This window comes from Pongo pygmaeus, chromosome 6 (genome assembly GCF_028885625.2).
Source record: "Pongo pygmaeus isolate AG05252 chromosome 6, NHGRI_mPonPyg2-v2.0_pri, whole genome shotgun sequence".
Taxonomy (NCBI): domain Eukaryota; kingdom Metazoa; phylum Chordata; class Mammalia; order Primates; family Hominidae; genus Pongo; species Pongo pygmaeus.
This window is the reverse complement of record NC_072379.2, coordinates 118,567,729-118,590,054: the sequence shown is the minus strand read 5'-3', so window position 1 is coordinate 118,590,054 and position 22,326 is coordinate 118,567,729.

The window sequence follows — 22,326 nt, the reverse complement described above, 5'->3', positions numbered from 1 at the left end:
ATGTGATTTTATCATTCATGAAGAAAATGATGAATAATTCAATCAATAATAATAATAACGTTATGATGATAACAGCTAAATTTGGAGTTTAAAAACTATGTCATGTACTATGCCAGAATTTTATGTGAATGGTACAATTTAAATCTCAAAACTCCTATGAGGATTTATCCTTATTATCATCTTTTTATAGATAAATAAATTAGTCTTGAAGAAATTAAGCAACATTCTCAAGTGCCACATAGTCTATTCCTATGCCACGATTTGAACTTTGATCTATCTGAAGTCAGACTCCAACCCTTAACTGATAAAAATCAATTGCCATATATCCATTATCACAAATTACTACTTAAAAGTATTTCTTTATTTTTTCTCAATTATTAAAATATAACTCTCGAGTAGTTTAGTGTCATAAAAATATATACTCAATTTAGTCTTTAGTAAAAAGTGGTAGCTGATATCTAAATTAAAAAAGCAATATCTGTTAAATTCTTCATAAGTGTGAACTAGTCTTTGAGTTTGTTTAGGTTTATTTATATCTCAACTTATGAGAATAATTCTGATTACTATCCTGTGATAGATAAAATGCTCTGAAAACTAAATAACTTTATAAAGAGCCTCACATTAGAGACTTCAAGTATTCAAGTTTTGAATATACTAGAAAACAGTATCAAATACCTTAGATTTAATTAGCTCCAAATTGTAAACTTCCTACAGTGATGGCTTATTCATATACAAAGCCCTGTTATGGTTTGAATGTCCACTCCAAAACTCATGTTGAAATTTATTCCCCAATGTGGCAGTAATGAGAGTTAGATCCTTTAAGAGATGAATGCATTATGAGGGCTCTGACTTCATGAGTGAATTAATCAATTCATGGATCAATGGATTAATGGATTAATAGGTTATGAAAAGGGAACTGGTGGCTTTATAAGAAAAACAGACCTGAGATAGCACATGAACAAGCTCAACCCCCTAACCATGAGATGCTCTGCACTGTCTCGAAGCACTGTGGGGTTCTCATCAGCAGGAAGGGCCTCACCAGTGGCAGCCCCTCTGCCTTGGACGTCTCACCCTCTATAACTGTAAGAAATCAATTTTTTTTTCTTTATAAATTACCCAGCCCAGTTATTCTGTTACAAGCAACAACAACAACAGAGATTAAAGCAAGCACTTACAAACCAAAGAACTACACATTAGTCCCTGGAGGATTAAAATAGGACCATTAAAAATCTGACAACACTTAACAGAAGACAACAAACCCTAGACCTGAAAAGGGCAAATCCAGTGCCTGTCAACAAAAATGATTCAGAAATTCTGAAACTCTGGCATAATGAGGGAGCAGGTGAATCTCTGGAGAATCCAAATCCTGAATTATTTTTAGCTCAAAACCACCACCCAGAATTCTATTCAGTCTGCCGGGTGGGCATCTTCAAAGACAAAACATAGATACACTATCTAGTGACTAGAGCAAATTGTGTGTGTGTGTGTGTGTGTGTGTGTGTGTGTGTGTGTGTGTGGCTACTGATCCATAACGTTAAAACATTTCAAAGACATTCACCTGAATGTTTTCAGTTGTGTAAGCCTATCTTCCCTAATATTATTTTCAATATATCGTTCTGATAAAAAGAACAGTTAATTTCAAGTGTCTCTAACATTTTTCATCTTAAGTTACCTATAATTTTTTAAAGGCATTAAAAAGTCTTCCCTTTTAAAAATACCATTTTGTTTTTATTTTCTAGGGAAAGTTTGCCTCATTTATATCGAGTAAGAAAGGTTGCAGCTAAACCTATCCTTTCTTGCATTAAAATGATAATAAGGAATGGTATGTTTTTTATCTAAATATGAATTGATTGAGAAGACAAATACATTTCCTGCTAATCTCAGCAAGCTTTGTGAGACTTGCAGGGGGTTGGGCTATTTCTTGTGGCCATCTGTGGACTCCTGTGATGTGTTGTAAACAGTAAATTACATTCACATGGACACTGTTATACCTTCATAAAGCATCTTCCATTCTATGACTGGCACTGAAATTAATTTAAAAGTGTAAGTAACTGTCTGCTTTCTAAAATATATCATTTTAAACACACCAAAACTGCTATGGCTTCTGTTATTCATATTATAACAGAATCTTATTTTAAACTTTTAGAGAATGGAAATTTTATTTGAATCACATTAACTCTGTACCCAATGAAACAAGGGAAAACTCTAACAATTATTTACTAATAGCAATTGATATAAACAGTACTTATTTAAAGCATTACAAGTTAAATATTTATGAATAGCTTGTGGAAATCAGAAATTTTTATGATAATTTTGTTTTTTATATACATGATAAGATACAAAGACTCACTTATATTTCCCAATTGTCTAAAAATTTGTTAATTCTAAGTTAATCAGAATATCCTGGCCTATAATCATTTTGTCAAGTACAAATGAATGCGTACTATTATACTATTTTTTTCTGTAAAGTATACATCTCCATAAAGACTACATTTTTATGATTTTAGATAATGTACTATAAGTAATCTCTCAGTAAATGTGTAATGACCTAGAAAATAGCTTCAGATTTTGAGGACACTTTTAATATTTGAATAATTTTGAAGTAAAATTTTAAAATGAAATTTGTATTAGAATCAAAAGACTGCTAAAAGCTTTCAGATAATTACTTTTAGAAAATATTCTTTTCCCAAGACAAAATAATTCTTACTGGTATTTCTTGAAAACATACCTTCCTCTAGACAGCTTGTTACATGGTTGATTTCTCTTGTTATATAAACTCTTGGACAATGTATATAATCAAAAATTAAATAAATAAAACATTGCATAAATGTTAGCCTTTTTTCTATACTGTTTTGAAAGGACATTTCTGGGAGCTTTGTATTTGTAAAGCTACAGCAGTATTCACTTAGAATATTGTTATTCTGAAAAAAAACTGACAGAGCACATAAATCTTTGTTCCCAATGGAAAGCTGACTGACCTTAACATGGTGACTAGAATGCTGTCAGATTTTGATGCACTGCAGAAAGATGACCAGAGAGGAGAGGTGTAGGATCGGATAGTCTGGCAAATGAACTGGCCTCACCTGCCACAATGAGCACACAATTGTAGAAACTGGAATTTACATAAATCTTGTTCTTTATGTATCCTAATAGCATATTTGTGCTTAGTAGTTTATCAATTTAGGCAATCGATTTCACTAACTCTTCCACAATCACCTCCCCACTTCTTTTTTATTTCTTTACTTTGGTTTTGTTTCTAATTTTTGTGATAATATCTTTATTGCTTAATGATCTGGTTTCAATACAGTTAAAAGGGAAATGACAGAAATGAAAATAATCTGGTTTTATTTGGAAGCTAATAAATATTTGTTTATACTTGATACAATGACATTGAAAACTTGAAATGCTGGCACTCCAGATAGCCTCAATCTTTTCTTACTGTCACTGAAAATAATTACAAAAATATGGAATGTTTATGCAAAGATAGATGTTAAGAAAATTTCCACTTGCATTGTTTTCTTTTCAATTTTTAATGAGTAGTGACCATGCGTAAACTCGAAATTATAAAAGGACTAACTATTTACCAGCAGGTTAAAAGACAGAATTGTATCCCATTAATTGGTAATTAGGTACTTGCCAGAAAAGTTGCAGTTATCAATACTTATGATGGCTGAGACTAGCCATACACTCACTGCCGGAAAATGCTTTGATATTAGGAAAATTTGATGAAAAGTTTTTGCCTTTGAAATTAATCACCAGGATTGTGGGATTTTCTATAGAAAATTTGAGTCTAGTGCAAATCTCAACTCCAATAGTCTTTCTTCAGCTTCATAACCCATCTCCATTTCTAGAGATTCCATTCCTAAGGAATATCTTACACTCTGGTCTTTCTTCACATAACTTAGGTTATTTTTGTTTCTCATTTAAACACTCTCATAGTCACATGCAGAACTTACAGAGCCAGAATCTACTCCACCATCAAAATCTTTATTTGTAACCCCCTTTCCCCCCACCACCATTCTGCTCACTAGTTTCTAGAGTCACCTCAGTTTTTCAGTTTATTATTCATATTCTACAATTTTTTGATCTAATGGAGAATTTCAATACATATTCTCCACCATTTTGTCATCATTTATTTAACTCAAGTAGCACTTTACTTTTTCTTCCAAACACCACTTTGGACTTCTCCACATGAATTGAGTAGGCCTGTATTTCCTCATCATTTATTTTGTGTATCAGTAAGGGTTCAAGAAGAGAAACAGAATTACTAAGGTATATATCATACATATATGTGTTTGTGTACATACATATATACATATACATAAATACATGATAGATAGGGAGACATATAGATGATAAAGTGAGAGAGAGAAAGAGAGACTGACTTACCATACGAAATTGACTTAAGTGATTGTAGTGCCTGTCTAAGCAAGATTAAACCCTATGGACCAAAGATCATAGACAGGATGGAACATATGGGCATTAGAAAAAGCTGTTGTTCACAGTATTCAAGAAGCGAACAGGAGCAGGATGGAGCTCCATGGGTCCAGGCAGAAGCTGTTGTACCTTAGTGACATCTGCAGAATTCTTCATAGGAACACTGAAATTAGTGCTTAACTGAATGACTAGGACTGTAACTCACCAAATTGACATGTCAAAGGAAAGTCAGTTTCTGTAAAGATACCTGTTATTGCTTTTGTAAAGGTTTAACATAATATACTTGTGAGGTCATTTGGAACTGGAGATTTCATTTTAAATTTCCATTAAATTACAAATCTGTTTTATTTAAATAATATGTAGGAATATTGATATTTTAATTGTATTTATTTGTAAGTTTTATGGATTTTTGATTTTCAAGGAATTTCACTATATTGAGGTGAATTTTTTAATGGTATAATTTATATATTATTATGTATGGCATGGAGGCTAATTTAATGGTATAATTTATGTATTATTTTGTATGGCACAAGTTTTCAAATATTCTTGCACTCACTTTTTAATGTCTGTGGGAGCTTTAGTGCTGCTGCTTCTTTGTTTCTCTCCCTCACTCTCTCCCTGTGTCTCTGTTTCTCCACTTGTTCATTCTATCTAGTTGTTTATCTTTTTATTGTTATTTTTATAGAAGCACCTTATGATTTAATTTTTCCCACTTTGTAAATTATCTATTATTACTTTTCTAGATGCTTTTTAAAACCTATTTCCTTCCTTCTGTATACTGTGTATTTATTTTGCCCTTAAATTTCTGGCTTCTGAAAAAGCAGCTTAAGTTCCTGATCAATAACTTTCTCTTTTTTTCCTAATATAAGCATTTAAATCCTTAATTTTTTTTTCACATTGCCTTAGCTGCTTTTCACAAATTTTGATATCTTGTGATTTTATTTTCTTTCAGCAGTATTTTCTCATTTTCTTAGCAACTTATTCTATTTTGGGGCTATTTAGAAATGTATTTCTTAATTCCTCACTATGATGAGTCATTTCAGGTACTATTTTGTTATTGTTTTCTAATTTAATTCCATTTTTATTCATAGAACATGCTCTGCATGGTTTCAAACATTTTATGTTTTAGGATTTATTTTATGTCCCAGAATGTAGTCAATCATACTTAAAGTTTTGTGTGTACTTGAAAATAGCATGCATTCTGCAGTATTTCAATGTGTATTAGTATGTATACATATTTGTAGTACTATAAATGGTAATCCAATTAAGCTACTACAGAGTTCTAATAAAAGCTGCCAATCCATCTGATATTTTGCCTACTTATTCTATCAATTTTTTTTTTTTGGCAGAGTCTCACTCTGTTGCCCAGGCTGCAGTGCAGTGGTGCAATCTCGGCTCACTGCAACCTCCACCTTATGGGTTCAAATGATTCTCCTGCCTCAGCCTCCCAAGTAGATAGGATTACAGGCACATGCCACCATGCCCAGCTAATATTTGTGTTTTTAGTAGAGACTAGGGTTTCACCATGTTGGCCAGGCTGTTCTCAGACTCCTGACCTCAGGTGATCCACCTGCCTCAGCCTCCCAAAGTGCTGGGATTACAGGCGTGAGCCACTGCACCAAGCCTTATTCTATCGATTATTGTAAGAAGTGTTAACATGTTGAACTATGATTATATATTCATCAATTTAAGCATATACATTTGATTTTGTTAAGTCCTCCTGAAGAAGTCTGTTTATAATATTAAATATCCTAGTTGATCATTGTTTTAAAATTTACTTTTTTATATTAATGTTTTTCACTTAATATAACTCTGATGAATGCTACTTCAGTATGTCTGGAAGTGGAAATTACAATGTGGATATTTTTAATGAGGAAAAAACTGGCTTTTAATTTTCAAGTGAGTCTTATGTACTCCCCCACATATTTAGACATACGTGTGTGTGCACGCGTGCCTATATATACTTGTATACTTCATATATATATGCACACACATATATATGTGAAGAGAGAGAATACGTATACACACATACCATATTTAGCAAGTTTTTAAGTGCTTTAGGTGTTGAGCTGTGAATGAGAAAAAAGAGCAGGGAATTCAAATAAAAATAATGTGGACTTAATATAATCACTGGTAATCTTAGATTTTGTTTCTATTTACTGTTGAATTTTAGGTAAAAATTCAGAATATCTTAGAATAGCTCATCAAATTTCCAGTCAATGATATAATCCAGCCCCATCCCATAGAACACGATACACTGATTTTTACATATTATAGTTCTTTGATATATTTATAGTGAGAAGCATTATTTATCAATTTTCTTTAATGTCTTATTGTATTGTGTATTATATAAATAATTCTATCAGTATATTCCTGTTTAAAAATGATTTTTATAAGGCTTCACTAAGTTGAAATTTCCAGACAAAGAAAAACTTGTACCGTCCCTTTTTTCCTTTAATGAAATCAAGTAAATCTGAATGTGTTAGTGGTCTACATTTCCACTGAGGATAATTGACAGACACTGATGTCTCCCCTTTTAAGTAACTGTCAAAGAGTATCCTGAGAGGCTCTAGGGAATATGGTAAGCCATTGCTAATGATGTTTATATGTCTAAATATCATCCTAACAATGTAACACTCTCCCATTAACAAAATTGTTTCTAAAATTACCATCAACATTATTCCAATAAATGTAATCTTGTTATTTCATTATGAAAGTGGTATTTTGTATTTCTTTATAAACATTAATATAAAATGTTTTTTTCTTTCTCTAAGCCATTCATGTGTTCTACATAAACTGAGAAAATATTCCCAAGGATAAATATAATTTGTGCTAAATAATCTACTAGAGCACTTGAGAACAATTTATAAGCTAATCTTTATTTTTTCCTTTACCTAAGAAAGAAAAATTTAACATTAAAACATTTTATAATTCTCAAGTTTAAAAAACATGTATTTGAAAGCTTCAATTCAGATATATGTACTTAATACATTAAATTTTTAAACTACATATAGGTAAAACAACATCTATGTAATAGAATATTTATTCATATATATATATATAAAATGTAAAGTCCATCTGAAATTACTCAGCTTGTTACAAAATCAGATGTTTAGTAGTTATTGTTGTAAGAATAAGTTTGATAGTGTGAACACAGACTAGACTGAAAGATAGATTTATTTATAAAAATAGATTTGAGTCTCTATTGTGTGCTAGAAAATGAAAAACAAACAGGTATTAGGAACCAATAGTAAGAAAGACAAATAATCTACCACGGTCATTGAAAATGAGCTTAAGTTTACACCCTAATTTTTAGTATAAGAACGCCACAGACAATAGTCAAGGGGCACTAAGAATAATGGGAAATAGTCTGAATAGAGAAAATGCTCAGACCACATATGTACCAAACACGTACCACATCATATGTAATTTCTACTAGACTTCATTCTGGGCTTCTTATATGCAAGGTAGTTTTATTTGTACATGTAAGTTTTATTTGTACATGTAACTAGCTTGAAAAAAAAGCAAATTAAATTGCAGAAATCTGAAATACAGAATGGCAAGCAGAAATTCCAATGTTAATAGACACGCAAAAGGCATGACCGTGGCTCGGGGCCTGTGAAAGATGGAAAGCTAAATTGGAGGGTCACATGAACCCACAAATGTCAAGACTATCAATGAAAGTATAAATAAGCAAAGAATAATCACAAAATTAGATGGTAATTGAACTTGGTGTCATAAACTTTTACACTGGTAAGTTGAGGAGAAGAAACATCCTCCACTAAAAATTCAAAATTATAAACAAGACTTCATGTTGGATTGCTGTCTGAAGTTCTAAAAAAGTTCAAGTAGATAATTTGATTTTATGAGTTCATGGATTTGAAAGTACTTCCAAGATTTTGGGTAAAGACATTCAAATCTTCTACAAAACAGTTTCACCTCCTACGAAATCCTAAGAAAGAAGAACCCATAATGGAACATTACAAGACAAGAGAAATTAGTGTACATAACCAAGAGGAAACAGAAATATTAACAGCAGAATCAGCTTCTTCTATTCTTGGATCCACCTTCTTTTCACGCTTCAAAGTCCCCTATAGAAACCTAGAAGATAGAGAGAGTATAAAGGAAGTAAAACTTCTTAATTATCTTTGCTCAAATGTGCCTTTTATCTATATATTTTGCTGCCATTCTATTAATGATTTGTGTTGTCATTCTACTCATTTAAAAAGTGGTGGTGGAGGAAAGCCTATTGGGCTGGTGAATATAATCTCTGACTTGACAAATTTTTTTTGTTATGAATATATGCTATGGAAAAGGCACTTCAAATTCCTGGAGTTATGCCAGCCATCTCTGTCTCATTGATGAAAATGTTGAAGAAAGAGGAACACATGTGCAACTCATTATCACTTAGCAGATGCTATTTTAAAAGTATATTTACAAAAATATTAATGAGACTCAATATCTCTGTCCATTAGTTACTTTTCTCTCATAAAAATTAAAAAATAGTAATGATTATCATTTTATCACAGGAATGTTGTGAAGACTGAATTGATTCATATAAAATATTTAATCTAGTACTGGCTCATGGTGAGAAATACATATCTTTGTACCACTATTATTATGATCTTTGAGACTCAGTGTGTTTTCTGGGTTAGTATTTAGAAGACAAACAGGACCAGGGGATGCAAAATGAAGGCACAGCTTGCCTTGTACAGGATAGCCCATCAATTCCTCTATTGAAACAAGCGCCCTCTGTCTAATTCCCATTTCTGTGACCTGTTGACATCTAAGCTTTCAAAATATGATTAAAAAGTCCATCACAGTCCATCACACATGAAATATTGTGAGATAAGTTGTCCCCAAGTAAGGCCAGAAGAATGTTTCTCTAAAAGTCTTAGACCTGATGCAAAAATGTAAATAATTGCTTCACTTGTCAAAAGTAGTGACATGAAATCCCACAGATTTTTACTCTAGGTAAGATGAAGTGTTACTATTAATCTAATAAGAGAATTATTAGCATTACAGACATTTGGCATTCATTTCCTAAAAAATTAGCACATAGTTAAATTTAACTAAAGAATTTATTCAGCATTCTGCTAAGACCAGCTGTCACACAATGCCTGGCAATGTTGCAAAGCTCCTATTTGCATGCACATTCACAGATAGTAGGAATCCCTCCACTTTTTATAATGGATGTTGCATTTTTAGTGAAACATCTGTGTTGTCTTGAGTGTGTTATGACTTTTAATCTTTGAGTTAATATGTTTGTAGATGTATTGTTTCAAATTTGGTTTAATAATTATTTAAATTTGTTTTAAATGTTCAATCTTTAAATATTTGATTAAATTGTTTTCAATGTGATTTGATTTCCCAATGGAAATTAATGTACCTTATTTTGATTATGATCTGTTTAAATTTACAAAAAAAAGTATTTCAGCAATATTCTTAAGATACTGGCATATTTTCAGTTGTGATTGTCATAATTAAAGTTCGACTGAAACTTTTTCATTAATAGTAGGATATTTAGTAGCATACATATCTTTGTACCATTATTGTTATTATTTTTGAGACCCAGTGTGTTCTCTGGGTTAGTATTTATGTTCACAGGATATGAAGTAGTGTTTTATATACATATATATATGTATATGCATTTATATACATTTCAAAGTAAATGCTAGGAAAATAAAGTTCTCAGATACAATAACTCTAATTTAATTTTTACATGCTGAAAACCTCCAAAAGAATATTGCACCTACATTTCCAGCTTTGGGGAATTCTGCAAGTTTATTTATTTTCTTTTTAATTTTTTGTCTGTCTACTTTTACCTATTAACTTGGAAATAATCACATATTCAAAGAAAGCTGTGAAGCTAGTACAGAGAAGACCCTTGTACTGCTCATCTGGTTTCCCCCAGTTGTTACATCTCACACAGTTGTGATATCAAAACTAAAAATTTGGCACTGGCAAAATGTACATTCTGTGCCATTTTATCATATGTATAGATTTGTGTAACCAGCATCACAATCTACATACAGAATTGTCCCATACCCCACAAATGTCCCTCGTGGTATTCTTTTACAATTGAACTTACACTTCTCCCCAGCAGATCACTTCTAATACTGGCAAACCCTAATGTTTTTTCAATTTCTATAATTTTGTCATTTGAAGAATGTGATGTAAGTGAAATAATATATAATGATACCTTTTGAGACTGGCTTTTTTTCACTCAGCCTAATACTTCTAAGATCCAGTGAAGTTTTTGCATGATCAATAGTCCATTACATTTTATGTATGAGTAGTAGTCCATGATATGGATGCACCAGGGTAATTTTTAATCATTTTCACCTATGGAGGAAAATTTTGGTGGTTTCCACTTTCTGACTGTTGAAAATAAAGTGGCTATCAACAATTACATACACCTATTTGTGTGGACATAGGTTTTCATTTCTCTGGGATGAAAGCCTAGGAGGGAAACTGCTGGATTGTGTGAATGGGTGTGTTTAGCTTCTTAGGAAACTGCCAAAATGTTTTCAAGAGTGACTGTGACATTTAACTTGCATCTCACCAGTAATAAATGAGATGTAGTTTCTCTGCATTAGAAACAACATTAAATATTTTCAATTTTTTTAAAGCTGTTTTAATTGGTTTGTAGTGATATCTCATCATAGTCTTAATTTGGATTTCCTTGATGGCTAATGATATTGAAAAGCTTATCATGTGCCTACAAGCCATTATACGTACAGTACTTTCAGAAAAATATCTGTTTTTGTATTTTGCCCATTTTCTACTTGGATTCGATTTTTGAGTTTTGAGAGTTTCTTATATATTCTAGATATAATTTCTATTGTCAGATTTATGGTTTGCAAATATTTTGTTCCAGGTCGTACCTTGTTTTTTCTTCCTCTTAGCATGATCTTTTGCAGAGAAAAAATTCATCTTGATGAAGTCCTGTTATCAGTTATTTTATTTTATTGATAATGCTTTTGGTGTCCTATTTCATCTAGTGCCATACCTTTGCCAAGACCTAGATTCTAAAGATTTTCCACACTTTTATCTTTTAAATCTTCATTATTTCAGATTTTATATTTAATTCTATGACCTGCTTTGAGTAAATTTTTAAATAAGTTATGATGAGGCAAGCTTATTTTTTATTTTTTATTTTTTTTGCTCATAGATGTCTACTTTCAACATTATTTGTTAAATAAAGCTATTGCCCCTCCATTGAACTGCTTTTTCACATTTGTCAAAAAAAACATGTGGCTAGACTCCTGCAAGGGCATTACTGAACTTTCTATTCTATTATATTAATTTATGTCTTCTCCTCTATCAATATCATGCAGTCTTTGATTACTGTAGCTATATAATGAGTCTAGTAATTTTATAGTAATTATATCTTTGAAAATTATTTTAGCAATTAGTTTCTTTACTTTTTCATATATTCTTTGAGAAGAATCTTCCTTATATCTAAAAAACCTTGTTGAAATTTTGATAAGAAATTTTCTTAATCTAACTGTAAGAAAAATTGTCATCTTTATCATGTTGAGTCTTCTGATTCACGATCAAGGTATGTCTCTCATTAATTTAGATATGGTTTGATTTCTTTCATCAGTATTTCATAGTTTTCAGTAAAAAAAAAAAACCTAGACATTTAAAAGTTATACATATTTCATTTTTTAAATAACTAAATAATATTGTAGTGTTGATTGTGTTGTCTACATGTTCATTGCTAGAATATAGAAATGCAACAATTTTTGTATGTTGATCTTGTACCTTGTGACCTTGCTGAATGCACTAATTAGCTTTACGAAATTTTTGTAGATACCTTGGGATTTTCTACATGGATATTGATATGGTTTGGTTGTGTTCCCACTCAAATCTAATCTTGAATTCGCACATGTTGTGGGAGGGACCTGGTGGGAGGTAATTGAATCATGAGGGCAGGTCTTTCCCATGCTGTTCTCATGATGGTAAATAAGTCTCCCAAGATCTGATGCCTCTATAAGGAGGAATTTCCCTGCACAAGCTCTTTCTTTGCCTGCTGCCATCCATGTAAGACATGACTTGTTCCTCCTTGCCTTCCACCATAACTGTGAGGCCTCTTCAGCCATGTGGAACTGGAAGTCCATTAAACCTCTTTTTCTTCCCGGTCTTGGGTGTGTCTTTATCAGCAGTGTGAAAATAGACTAACACAGACATTTGTGACATCTGCACAAAACAGCAGTCTTATTTCTTCTTTTTGAAACTGTATGCTTTTCAAAAAGCAAAAATTTTTTTCTTGCCTTGTTTCCCTGTCTAGAACCACTTGTATCAAATAGAATTAGTGGTGAAAGTGAGCATCCTTGCTTTGTTTCCCATATTAGAGGAAAGTCATTCAGTCTTTCACCATTAAATATGATGTCAACTTCAATTTTTATGTAGATATTCTTTACCAATCCAAGGAAGTTCCCACATATTTATTATTGTTCTGATTTTTTATAATCAAGAATGGATGTTGAATTTTGTCAGAGATTTGTTCTTTATCTATTGATATGATCATGTGATTTTTTTAAAATTAGCTTGCTAATTTCATAACTTAACTACTTTTCAAATGTACAATCAGCCTTGCATCCCCAAAATAAACCTCATTTAGTCATAGTGTATATAGATATTTTTGTGTACTAAGTATTATTTGCTAGTATTTGGTATAGAATTTTTGCATATATATTTGTGAGAGATATTGGTGTGTAGTTTTTGGATGTGTGTGTATGTCTGTGTGTGTGTTTTATCTAGTTTTAAAGTCAGGTTAATACTGACTTTAAAGAATTATTTGGGAAGTATTTACTTCTTTTCTGTAAAAAAATGGTATAGAATTTGTTTTAATTCCTTTTTAAGTGTTTCTTAGAATTCTTCAGTGAATATCAGGGCCAGAAGATTTCTTGTTGGGATGTTTTAAAAAATTATGAATTCATGTCTTAATAGTTGCAAGGCTATTAAATTATGTATTTTATACTGAAAGAATTGTTTTAGTATGTACTTTTAAAAGAATTGGTTCATAAAGTCCAAATTGTTCAGTTCAGATATGTAGAGCTACTTCTATTATTCCCTTACTATCCTTTTGATTTCTGCAGTGTCTGTAGTTATATGAACTATTGTATTTCTTATATTAGCAATTTGTGTCTTTACTCTCGAATTTTCTTTTTTTGTGAGACTTTCTAAAGGTTTATCAATTTTATCAGTCTTTTCAAAGAACTTTGCCTTTGAATTTAAATAATTATTTCTCCTTATTTATTTATAGCAGTTTTCATTTACATAGAACCCTCAAATGTATCTACACTGTGTAAACCACACTGTAATGCCATACTAGTAACACTATTTTGTGAGACTGGATGAATACCTCTAGTACCATAAGTAATTATTATCCTGTGTAATGCATCTCAGCCAGATGCATTATACCACAATCTATGTCATATTAATGAGGGTCTACATTTTCCTTAATTATTCTGACACATTTTAAGTCACAGTAAAAAGAAAATATTATATCAATAAATGAGGCTTTATTCACACAGCAGAAAATATGATTTTATGAAACAATTTATATGCAACTCTCTCGTTATATTTAACCAATGTTTTAATTTACAAAACTACAAACTACCTTTATCTTTTCACTATGGCTTTTTGTAAAGATTTCAAGTATTTCTGATGAACAGTAATTTTTTCAGTGTCTACTTAATGTCATTTTCAATATAATTTTAGGGGCATATTAGTGTGTAAAATAGTATTTTTAGAATTATTATTAATAATTACTATTATTCAAGCTAATTACCATTACTATTAATAATGGTAATCATGCTGATGTCAAATTTAGATTGCAACTGACAACTGAATTCAAGTGAGAAAAATATTCATAAATACATTTTTAAATTAACATTACCTCATTTTCTGTAACAACAAAATACAGATATTTAAAAATGTATATTGATTTATTTGTTCATTTATATTCTGTGTCTTTTGTGATAAAAATAACTCATTTAATTTTTTTCAGAAAAAAAACCAGACTGGCAACTTTGTGTGCTGGTTTGTTTTTATATGAATTAAAACCATTGAGTCATAAACTCGTGACAAACTGCACTTACAATAGAATGCTGCCAGCAAGATCTGCTATAATTTTTAAATAACAATAATGACAAAGTAAAATAATAGTTTTCATGTTCATCTTGAGTTTAAAAGCACCTTTAACTTTCAGCACTAAATGATGAAGACTCATTATTTTCAATGAGTTAATTTAATAAGAAAAGAAATCTTGCAGCAATCACATAGTAAAACTTTTAGATTTTTGTCTCTGTGTAATAAGCTTTCAGTTTCACAGGAAATACTTATATCTAGTTAGCAGGTTGTAATCTTATTGAGTAATAATAGCCATTAGTACTTTCTTTAAATAAAAAAAAAATTCTCCCTAGAGTAAGTTATCATTGCCCACCTTCTGTAACAATTTAGAACATCATTACTATTTCTTTCAAACTACAAAGTGGAATAGAAATGTTTAAACAGCTATTTGATTCAGTCAAAGCTTTTCCCATTGACATTGTTTAAGAATTTTTTGTTTTAGTTGAGAATGAGAAATTTTTCAGATAGATTTGCACTGTACTTCTAAATATATGTTCAGTTCACTTTTTAGTTTGTATTTGGAAAAAGTAGCTTGGGGATCCTAAATAAACCCACACTAATTAAAATCCAAGACCAGCTGTTACTTCCAAGGACATTTGCCAGGGACTATAACCCACCTCAACTGGGGACTCTGAATTTGTGGGCGTCTTGCCCAAGGGCAGTGAGATATGCTCTGGTATCAAAGATTCTACAACTATGTTAATTCTATAACAAATCATCGGCATTAGGATGAAAACATAAGAAAACACATAGTTTTTTTTAAAGATGAACAATATTCACATTAAGTATTATTCTTTACCAATTAATTATTTAATTTTATTTGAAATGGTTTTATTTTTATCAGAAAAGTAGCTTTTATTTATAGAAGACTATTACGTCTTTTAGCCGGATGCAGTGGCTCACCCCTGTAATTTCAACACTTTGGAAGGCTGAGGCGGGGTGGGGGTCACTTGATGTCAGAAGTTCAAGACCAGCCTGGCTTACGTGGTGAAACTCAGTCTCTTGAGTCGAGATTGCACCATTGCACTCCACCGGGGGTGACAGAGCAAGATTCTGTCTCAAAAAAAGAAAATATTATTATTATTCCTTTTTAACTTGAGGCATTTACTAAACCAGACAGTTAAAAGAATCAAAGTATTACTAAGAAGTGGTTTGGGCAGTTGCTGAATGATCATGGCTATAAGATCTAAATATTTAAGAACCAAAATTATTTTTCTATAACTTAGAAGCTTCTTTGTATATGACTGTCATCTAGCTCTTCTTAGTTCAATATCCTGAATTTCAATTTATAATTTTCCTGTTTTTCTTTATAGATTCACCTTCCCTGAATATATTAATAAACCACATATTCTTTAGTTACACCTGCTTTGAGACTGTGTTCTTTAATTTTGAAAAGGTTAATCTTTATATGTAATTAATTTTATATGTTTCATTTGTTATATAGAAGTGATGTCTATTTTTGTACCTTCCAATCTGTTTCTTTTTGCTATCTGTCTATGCATATGCCAAAATCACACTTCCTTAGTTATCGACGTTATGTGAGTACTTAATATATGATTAATATAGATTTCCTTATTGCACCAATTTACCACAGCTTTAGGTATACAACTGCCTCTACATAAATGTTAGAATTTACTTTCTGAGTTCTGGAAAAACTTTGTACTGTTTTAATTTTGATATAATTATATTTATTATCATTGGCATTATTAATATCTTCTGTTTAATATTTCTGTCCAAAAACATAGTGTGTTACTCTTTTTACTTGTCAATTTTTCCGTTTTAGAAATGTTTTGAAATTTTCCTCATAAAGATATTTTGTACATTATTTCTAAAGGTTAAAACTAGATATTTTAAAAAGACATTTCTATTTTAAAGGGATATGATGATATTTTTAAATATTTTTGTGTAATTCTATGAAAGCCATTCACATTAAGGCTATATTTTGCAATATCTTAGTAGTGTTATTTTTTGGGGGGGTTTTTATTTTAGTTGCACATCTTAGTTTTCTTGTCATATCATCTACAGGTAGAAATAGAACCAATTCTTTCATTTTAATTATTATACTTGTAATTTCATTGTCTTTTCTCATGTCATTTAAATAATTCAAAAATAATATCAAATGACAGAGATGACATGAACATGAATATTATAGAAGCTTTGTTTATAATTGCCAAACTTGAAAACGATCCAGATGTCTTTCGAAAGGTGAATCAGGAAACTGCTAAATACTATTCTTCAACAATAAATAATGTGTCACCAATAAACATTACAACATAGATGCATCTCCAGATAATTATGTTGAAGGACATAAGCTGGAAAAAACATCACTCTCTGAATTTATTTACATAAAACTCTAGAAAATGCAAGCTAATCTTTACTGACAGAAAACTCATCAGTGATTACCTTGGTAAAAGAAGCAGAAAGAAAAGGGTGGGAGCAGTTACTACATAGGGACACAACCATTATCTTGATTATTATGATAATTTGATAGAAGTATATACACATCTCAGTATCTATCAATTTGTACACAGTATGTGCAGTTGATTGTATGTTAATTATATCTTAGTAAAAGTGCTTTTAAAAAGATAATTGGCTATCTCAAGCAAATATAGTAACATTCTATTGTGAGGATTTATCATAAGTAGAAATAAAATGACAACAATAGCATAATGAGTAGGTGGTAAGAAACATTAACTATATTTTTGAAAGATTATTATACTATTAGGTATAATTTTTTTTGTAAGTAAACTCAACTCAAAGATGTATAACCTCTAGGGCAAATGTTAAATAAAAGATGATTTATAACTAGAAAGCCAAAACAGAGAAAAAATGAAATAAAAAAATTAGTCTCTAATCTACAAGAATGCAAAAAGGGAGGAGAAAGGAGCAAACAAAGATGGGACAAACAAACAAATGTTCGTGATATGGTACTATTAGATCCAATCATATTAAGAAGGTGTTGCATACAACTTGTATAAGTACGTAGCTTTAATACCAACTATACTAATAACACATCAAGTGTGAATAATATGAAAACATTTCAAATGATTGGTTTTTCAAATTCATAAATAAAGGATAGCCCTATAGATAAAAACCTAGTTATATTGGAAGACAAAAGCTACTCTCTCATTTATTGATTTAAAAAAATAAGAAAATCACTTAGAATCTAGAAGACATGCAAAACAAATCAATCCTATTAACTTGCTTGATTTTCATAAGACACTTCACCTACCAGCAAAATATAAAATTTTTCCAAGTAATATGAAATTTTAACAAGATAGACCACATTCAGATAAATAAAATATACCTTAATAAGCTTAAAAGGACTAAATTATACAAGGTATGTTCTCCTGTTATAGCAGAATTAAACTAGAAATCAAAAAGTGTGCAATAGCTGAATACCTCCAAACACTTAAAATTAAACAGCACACCTAAATAAAATATAAATAAAAGAAAAATTCCCCCAAAATTTGTGAGATACAGAGATATCAGTAATTAGAAGAAAAAGAAAAAAAGAGAAGAGGAAATTAAATCTAAAGCAAACAGCAATAAAGAGATGTGGACTAAAAAAGCAAAAATCAATAAAATTGAAAAAATAAAAGCAAATAAAATCATTAAAAATAAAAGTTGAAATTTTAAAAGGATTAATAAAACTGATAAATCTCTAAAGAAACTGAGTAAGAGAAAGTTACAAATTGACAAATCAAGAATGAAGAAAAAAGTTACTCCATATCCTACAGGTATTAAAATTATATTAAGGAAATATTGTAGACAACTTATGCCAATAAATTTGATAAAACAGATGAAAGTTCAAATTCCATGAAAGACAAAAGTACTAAAGCTCATTGAAGATAAAAATGTATGTCTTGAATAGCTTTATATCTATTAAAGAAAATGAATTAAACATTAAAACATTGCAGCACAGAAAACTCCAGGATCAGTTTCCTTCCCTGTCAAATTATACCAGACGTTTAGAAACAAAAGAACAGCCATAGCACACAAAATATTCAAGAAAAAAGAGAAGGATGAAACCCATTCAAGTACTTTATAAGGGCAATACTATCCACTACCACAATCAGAGACAAAGACATAGGGAAAAAAAGAAAACTACAAACAAATAATTTCTCATAAATATTAGACAAATTTTTTACCAAAATATTATCATATTGAACTCAGAAACATAAAAAAAGATACTACTTAATGGCTAATTAGGTGTTATCCCCAACAAGATTGGTTCAAAATTCAAAATTAATCACTGCAATTTGATATATTAACAAAATTAAAAAGGCGTATTAGGGTCGACAAACTATTTCGGTAAAGGCAAGATATTAATAGAAGATATTTTGGTTATGGGACCACATATACCTTGTTGCATTTTCTTTTCTCCTTCACTTCTTTCCTTTCTCAGTATTCCTCTGTCTCTGTCTTGCTCTGTCTCTGTTTCTGTCTCTCTGTCTCTGTCTCTCTCTCTTTCATGTGCACACACCTTTAAAAATGAAAATCTCTCCTTAGCTTGGAGGTCATACCGAAAATAGGCTGCAGGCCCGATTTGTCCCACGAACTGTTTGCCAGTCCTTAAGCTAAAGAGAATTTTTATAATTGCAAATTTAACATAAATTCAGGATAAAAACCTGCAAAAAACTAGAAATAAAAATGTATCTTCTCAATACATTAAAAGTGACCTATATAAAACACAGAGGCACCATCATATGTAATGGTGAAAAACTAAATACTTTTTGTCTGATATTAGAAACAAAGTTAAGATGTTAACTCTCACCACATTAACTACAATTTTAGTCTACAGTGCTGGTGCATGTTTTCTTAACATATGCCATGACCTTATTAATCAATTTGTTATTAATAAATAATTTATTAATAATACCTTAAGGCAAAGAAAATAAGAGGCATACAGATTGGAGAGCAAGTCCTTATGAATGTCATGTTCATCTAAATAGACAAATATTCTGCTACACATTCTAATGGGAGTCATGAATAAATTTAGCAAGGTTCAAGGCTGCTAGATACATTAGGACTCCAGTTTTTTTTTTTTTTTTTTTTTTTTTTTTTTTTTTTTTTTTAGACGGAGTCTTGCTCTTGTCACCCAGGCTGGAGTGTAGTGGCATGATCTCAGCTCACTGCAACCTCTGCCTCCTGGGTTCAAGTGATTCTCCTGCCTCAGCATCCTGAGTAGCTGGGATTACAGGGACCCACCGCCATGCCCGGCTAATTTTTGTACTTTTAGTAGAGACAGGGTTTCGCCATGTTGGCCAGACTGGTCTTGAACTCCTGACCTCAGGTGATTCACTGAAAAAAACTACCTTTGATAATAGAAGCAAAATATATAAAACCGTTAGAGCTGTATCTGATGAAATAACTTCAAGATAAAGGCCTCAATTAATGGGTGGGTATCCTAGATTTATGGATGAGTAGACCAAACATTTTCAAGATGCCAGTTTTCTATGTATTATTCTACCAGTCAAATGCAATTCAACTCATACTGTGGTCTCTTTATACCTATTTGGCCTCACATCCATCTTGACCATGAACTTCTATTTTAGTCACACATCCTTTTTTCAGTACCACACAAATGACTGTTCCTTACACCCTTATGTTTTTCCACCTCTGTATTCCACCTTCTTGACTGTTAACTCCTTCTCATCCTCAGATCCCTACTAAAATCTCATTTTCTAATTGAAGCCTTCACTAAACCTTCAGACCAAGCCATGTACCCTCTTACAGACTCTCATGAAAACTTGCATATTTTCTTCACAGTACTTCTAATTCTTACTTCACATTTAAAGTAATATGCCTCTTTCCCCCTAAACTGTTAAGTTTCCTTAGAATAAAAATTATCTTATTTGTTGTTATATTTTTCTTCTCATATAGCACATTGTCTTATCCAATGTAGAGACTCAGATTAGTTGAAGCAAGGGAAGAATTGAGAAGACAAAATTCACCCTACATTGGACATATTCGTTTGGTGCAAAAGTAATTGCAGTTTTCACCATTAAAAGTAGTGGGAAAAACAGCGATTATTTTTGCACCAACCTGATAGATACATATACATATATACATGTGTGTATATATATATACACACACATATATACACGTGTATATATATACACACACATATATACACGTGTATATATATATACACACACACATATATACACGTGTATATATATATACACACACACATATATACACGTGTATATATATATACACACACATATATACACACACACACGCAGAATCTAGGCATGCGTGCACGTGCACACACACAGAATCTAACATACAATCTGATTTATATCTCTGCTACAATATCAAGCTGTCCTTGGTAGAAACCTTTTCTAAAGCTGCAATATTATTAATGGAGATTTTGTTCTACATCTTTTATTATAGCATAGTAATCAAACTAGATAAAGTAAATTTGAAAATAATATGAAATAATAATGAATGGTTTTCAAATATTTATTAACTATGAAAAGTAAAATACTCTATAAAAAATCTGTCAATATGTTCCCTTGGCAGAATTTGTATATTTCTGCTGCTGGCTCTACTGAGGCCACTTAAATGTGAACTCATTTGAATTTGGGGTAGAGATAGTATGTACTCTCCCTAATAAATTTTTATGTGATAAGAATAAGCATTCTTGTGGATCCAAAGAACTTCTTAATTCATTAAAATTTAAATATTACTTTTTTATGATTCAAACATTTTACAATGGCAAAATCCTGTGAGAAGATTATTCTATGGAAACAACTTCTAGGAGAACTGTATTCCATGTTACCACTACCTTTTTTTTCTTCTTTTAAACTTTATATTTTAATGTCAATATGATCCTCAATATTAAGCTCCTGTGAATGAAATATCAACCACTTAACAATCTTTAAAGCAGAAAATTCTTGTTTCACTTGATATATTAAATACATAATTGATCAGTTTTGATGATACCTGTTACAGGGTTCCAGACAAAGTATTTAAGATTCTCTTAAGACAACAAATTATATTCTACAAAATTATGTTAATGCTCGTTCAATGACCACCTTTCAAGCTTTGTTACTAGTTATTTAAATCATTCATTGAATGTCTTTGACAGTACTTTGATCTTTTCACTGTTTTTCTTGTCAATTAATCCAGACAGCCTTTGAAAAGCTCTTTGAAGGAAATAAGACCTTGGAAACAAAATGAGGTTAATTCACGTGTTGATGCTTTTAGGGCATATAAAAACAATCTCTAATTTAGGATATTGCTTGTGAATTCAGGATGATCTGAGATATAGGCCTAAATCAACCTTGTTTAAAAATGATGACTATTGTAATAAAATATGTTGCAATATCTGAAACAAGATAATGAAAAAAATCTTTATATCCTTACATTCATTATATTGGAACTAGTGGCTTGATGTTTTTATTTGATTCAATTCTGGAATGCTCTAGAGTTCTCAGAACAACAAAATAAGTAATGCTTTCAACTTGTCTTTACTTTTTGTATCTGCCCTCAATAATATAAACAACATAATCAATCAATTCTTTTCTCTATTTAGACAATCATTGACTTGATTTTTATTCCTTGCCTTGTAGCAACTTGCAAGAATTTGTTTACAAAATGATAATAAATGTAATAAATATTAACACCTTATTTTGCTTTAGGCTGTATTCTATATTCTTTATACAAATTATGTAACTTAATCATCATAGTAAACACATTAGGTGTGCACTAATATTGTTCCATATTAAAGTTGAT